The sequence below is a fragment of the Lactuca virosa genome, chromosome 2 (genome assembly GCF_052849685.1).
Source record: "Lactuca virosa cultivar CGN04683 chromosome 2, Lactuca_virosa_CGN04683_v6, whole genome shotgun sequence".
Lineage (NCBI taxonomy): Eukaryota > Viridiplantae > Streptophyta > Magnoliopsida > Asterales > Asteraceae > Lactuca > Lactuca virosa.
The window spans coordinates 32,834,897-32,840,652 of record NC_136427.1 but is presented as its reverse complement, the minus strand read 5'-3'; the positions used below and the strand labels follow the sequence as shown (position 1 = coordinate 32,840,652).

Below are 5,756 nucleotides of genomic sequence, written 5' to 3'. Positions count from 1 at the left end.
ACAAAGCTTTCCACCCAAAAATCCTAAAGAATATTCATTGACATCTATTATAAGATCTGGGAGAGCCATTAATTTAATGGAATGTTTCTTCACCCAAAATCGAATGCAAATATTTTTTTAACTTCCAATATGAATCAGCATAATCAAACCAATGAACATGGCCATCATGACCATCTACACAAAATTCATTATAATGCATAGCCCTTAAGATTTTAATATGCGATGGAAACATGTGAGGGATTAACTGCCAGATACCCTTTCTCATGATATACACCTCAACTTTGTAATCAACAGTTTCTGTACCAACATCGATATCAAGTGTTGGATATGGAGATAAGGATAGTTAGTCATCTGATTTGGGATCATATCCAAACTGAGTAGGAATTATGTTGTAGTCAGTATCAAGGGGTTCTCAATACTCGTTGGTTGTTGTGTTAAAGCCATTTTCGAGTGCTAAAGAAAACTATAAAGGTCGATGAATTTATAATACTTGGCCATGCCTATTCGGAAAGGAGAGTCGGTCGTTCAAAGTTCAAGGTAGCAGGAAATTAAACTCACAGTATTTAGTCCCATTCATTTATATTTAATGCAAATATTGTAACGACAAGAAATTTCAAACCAAATTTTTCATTTTTAATACTCATAAAACATATGTCTCTTCATTAATTCTCAAAATAAATCAACAAGTTTTCAAAAAAAATATACAAATCCAGGATCCATAAACATAGCTCCATAACAAGGGTCTGTGTGTACAATCACGCCGGTGCCTTCCCACGATCCTCTGAGGCACCTGAAACACATAACACATAACACGGTAAGCACGAATGCTTAGCGAGTTCCCCAAAATACCACATACAACAATTTAGCCACTAGAGGCTGTACTCTGTAAGACTCTCCGGTCTATGTGTCTCAGCGGGACCCTCCAGTCCCGTAGCTCGTTGGTCCTTCTGGTCCGGTCTAGCTCGTTGGACCCTGCGGTCCGGTCTAATTGAGAACCCTCTGGCCTCATAGTTCGTTGGACCCTCCGGTCCGGTCTAAGCAACAAATAATATAGCATACAATACATATCACACAACCATACATAACTCAAGCAAGCGCATAAGACCCTCTAGTCACACATAGTTTCCACTCTAGGTAAAGTATAGTGAGAAGACTCACCTCGTAAGCTAGTAAGTAAAAGCCTCGTGCTCCGGAATCCTCGATCTAGCCTCCGCCTAATCACAAGGATAATATCTATAATTAATACCTTCCTCATAATCGACTACACGACTCATTTGACCAACCCTAAAGTCGACAGAAGTCAATTCCAGTCAATAGTCCAATTTGACCAGACTCGCCGAGTGCACTCGTGCGACTCGTCGAGTCCCATCGATTCTCAGCAATCTCATGAAGGTCCAGCTCGTTGAGTTAACCCCTAACTCGCCGAGCTATCGCATGATCGAGTTCATCGGGACAAACCCTAACCGGCTCGTCGAGTCGGCTCATCAACTCGGCGAGCCCGTTCGGTCTCAACTTGTATTCAGGTGATTTCAAGGCAAAAAACTCTCTCACACTCTAGATCTAAGCTCTCCAGGCTTGAATATCACGTAAAGCCTCGAGCTTTACGTTCATGCATGGCACTAAAGGGCTAAAAATGCCAAGAACAAGCTTGAGAAGGAGTCTCTCATTCAAGGGGCTATCATGGTTGAATAAAGCAGGGGACTTTCGACTTTAGGGACCTCACAAGGTCCAGATCTGATGTCTATTTCTAAGAAGGTGCTCAAACCTTCAAGGTCCCCAAAATAAGATGGAAATGAAGCCCTAACTCTAAAACCATGAGATCTATCCATACAAGAGAAAAAGGTACGAACTTTATACCTTGAATAGAAGCTCCTGGATGTCTAAGCAGCAGATCTAGCAACCTCTTCACAATCCTTGCTTGGAATCCTTCTTCCCTCTACCAAAATGCACCAAAGATCTCAAACAATGGCTCAAAACTCTCTCAAAAGCTCAAGGGGGCGATTAGGGTTTCTCTCAGTGAAAGGAAACGGATGAAGAGCCACAAATGAGGCTATACTTATCCTTATATAGGCCCCAAACCCGGGGATTTAGGGTTTCAACTCACAGCGCCTACTCGGCGAGTCTACTCCCGGACTCGTCGAGTAGATTATTAAACCCACGTGGCCATCCCGACTCTACTCGGCGAGTTGTAGCGCCAACTCGTCGAGTAGGTCAATGAATCCTCAAAAATAAATACTTAAAATAACATACATGGGAATCCGAATGTTACAAATATTCTTTAAACTCCAATAACGCCAATTGAATCAGCTTCCCCATGTTAAATCTACATTTACCTCATTAGACCTAATTGGATTATAATAAACTAAAGATATCTAAGAATGTGAATTTTGTATGCTCTGTTTTTTGTTCTTGAAATATTAGGAGATGTATTTGATCAACAAAAATTAAATGATGCCACAAAATGGTGCTATTTAGCATCCTTATTTCCATTAAATAATGTTTTGGATTATCGTTAATTTAGTAATTATCTAATCTAAAGTGTTGTAAGAAAAAACAATTGGGCTTGGATAAGTTGCAACTTGTAGAAGTGAAAATTTTGAGGACGTGACGACCTGTCTACAAATAGCAGACAAGAGGGTCTATGTGGTCTTGATGTGGATGTCTATAGAGTGATATTAAGGACTCTCCGCATATTTTCAAGATAATCATACCCATTTATGCTTTCTCAATTCTTTCAATGTCTCAACAACCAATAATTAATATAAACAATAAGGTTGGTAACTTGCTATAGGTAGAGAAAACTTGGAAATAGAATTTGGTTCTAGTCTAGAAGAAAAGTTATTTAGATTGTCATTTTATAACAAATTGGGGTTTTTTATTATTGGTTTTAGGGTACCGATTCGACCTACAAATCAAATGTGAGAATTTGTTGAATTTATTGTACACCATTTCAATGAAATCTTTTTGGCCACTAACGGACGACTCTTCATTTGTTGAGTCTTAAATCTCAATGGGAGATTATCAAAGGGGATGTGATGAGCTTTGTCAAACACTTTGAATATTCCGGGACTCTAATTTGTGAGGAGTTGCAACTCATCCTTTATCACCCTTGTCCTGAAGACTAAGGACCCTCATTGTACCTTGGGAGAGGCTAGGCCCATGCAAATCACTAGCAATGCATTAGGGTTCTTGTTCATTTTGGTGTTATTTTGAGTACTATTAATCAACATTAATAGAAGCTTTTGGTTTTGTTTTCAGTCAATGAATCTTTTTACAAATCAGTTCATAGCAAAACACAACCAACTATAGGCCAATTACCAAAATCCATACTTGTCCTCTTTTACAACCAAAAGTCTTGGCCATAACTAACTCAGATTATATACAAAGAATTATAAGAAATCACAAGTGTTTTTTATGAACACGACCTCTTAAAAAGCTTCACACTATTTTTGTGAGATTCTAAGAAAAGGGGCTCAACCGGACTCTTAACCGATCCCGAGCCCAAAACTAACATATGTAACGAGGCCTAGTAGAAAAATCTATGAAGTCTTATAATCGGGCCTCCATAAGTAGTCATAACTCCGGGCTAGCTAGCCCTTTTAATTGATTTTTCTCTATAAATTTTTTTAAAAATATATATATAGTATATAAAATATTTAGCAAAGATTTATTAATGTATCAACTACTAAAACTGTTATTTGGCTCTTTTTTTTTTTTGAAAGCATAGAGTATGCAAACCTCTAGTGTTTCCACAAGATATGAGTTTACAGCTGTAACGAAATTTATTTCATTAGACTTCACCTATACATATTGGTCTAAGAAAATTAAACATGCTCCTTGAATAGAAAATAACGCTATACACTAAAGTTAAGTACTCAACATAAACCTAATTCTGAAAAATATTATCAGGAAAGTCAATATAAAAAAAGATAGTATATGTAGAACCAATATCTTGGTTATTATTTCCCTTGGACCATTATCCATCCTATTGATGCCTGTTTTCAATTCTGCAAAGTTATCAGTGATGTTGAAAGAACTAATCTCAGGTTTAACAGGTACTATCCAAACAAGATTGTCCACATACTCGAGAATTTTGATCATGCCCATACGTGTAGCCGAAGTATTGATGATTTTAGCGTTTGCTGAAATTGGATCGTAAAAAGCTAAACCTTCAGGATATCCATAAAAAACAAACTCACTATGTAATGTGAATCCAATTGGAGCTATACCACAAGACTTTGAAAAAACATGACGTTTGACCCATGATTCAGCCACCCTATACTCTTCCATCACCCACACCTCGGATCTTCCACCTTTAGCTCTTGAGATCACACAAAGCTTTCCAGCCAAAATTAGTGGTCATGATGATGTAGTATAGAATCTGGAAAACGTATCTCACAGAATGTCTCCACACCCAAATCAAATGCCACTATCGTTTGTGCCTTCATTTCCTCATCAATATAACCAAGCCAATGAAGATGACCATCATGGCCATCTACACAAACTTCATGTTGAAGATGAATCCTTGTCACGTACGATGGAAACCTTTGAGTGATTAAATACCAGGAAACTTTTCTCATGCTATAAATTACAATTTGCTGCCAATCTTGAATGAAATATCGGTTAGACTGACTGGTACTGGTTCGTCGGTCAACACCCGTAAACTTAACGATTTTGTAATCATCGTGTGGAAAAGTTGCCTCCAAAATTAGCAAGTGGCAAATAGTTCAGGGGTTATTTCCGTAACTTATCATTTACTATTCATAGTTTGACTATGAATAGTAATATATATAAGAAATGTGAAATAATAATGGACGGAGACTTTGACTAATATATATGAATTAGAAGATGGAGGCGCAGCAATTTTGGTCATAAATGGAGGCGCCTCACATTGCCAACCTTTTGACCATAAATAGTAATATATATCTATTTGTTATTCTAATTTGGTAGGCGCAAATTCTTTGGACGGCATATGTAGTTCAATTCGTTTGGTATTCCTTTGGCTATAAATAGCCTAACCCATTTCATTACAACATAACCCCACGAACCAAATCAAAATATATATATATGTATAGTAAAGCATTACATATATATATATATATATATATATTGATACACCACCGTATATTTTAGCTCTCCCACTCTATTTGTAATCTCTTTCATAATCCCTGTAAACACTGCAAATTATAGTGAATTGTTTCTCGGCTTCCTCCGCCCGTGGTTTTTTTCCCGATTTGGGTTTCCACGTAAATTCCTGTGTCTCTATTCTATTTATTTTATTCGTATTTCGTTGTGATTATTACGCTTTGATAATTTTTTATCCCATTCCGCATTGAGCTAATATTATTTAAGTCAATTTGGATCCGTCGTATTTTACAACAATTGGTATCAGAGCTTCCGGGTTGTGATATTAGCTCGTTGGGATCATTTTATCAAGTAATTAATCATGTCTTCGGTAAAATACGATATTCCACTACTGGATCGTAACACCCGATTTCCGTTGTGGCAAGTAAAGATGAGAGACATTCTCATTCAGATGGATTTACACAAGGCGCTCTTGGGTTTCAATATGATGCCCGATACATGGACCGAAGAAGAAAAGGAGATGAAAGATCTGAAGGCTTTATCCCAGATTCGTTTGCACTTGTCAAACGATGTTTTGCAAGATGTTCTAAAAGAAACGTCAGCAGCTTCTTTATGGCTAAAGTTGGAGCAACTGTTGATGACCAAGAGCTTACCAAACAAGTTGCATTTGA

At 37.4% G+C, this 5,756-nt stretch overlaps 1 long non-coding RNA gene across 1 annotated transcript; it reads right to left on the bottom strand.

Moving 5' to 3' along the window:
• Positions 1–611: 611 nt before the first annotated feature.
• LOC145156291 (uncharacterized) lies at positions 612–1,934 on the bottom strand. The gene is made up of 3 exons (XR_013736595.1): positions 1,858–1,934; positions 1,159–1,214; positions 612–790 (listed from the first exon to the last, which is right to left on the bottom strand). It is a non-coding gene; the product is annotated as an uncharacterized LOC145156291 (long non-coding RNA).
• Positions 1,935–5,756: the final 3,822 nt, after the last annotated feature.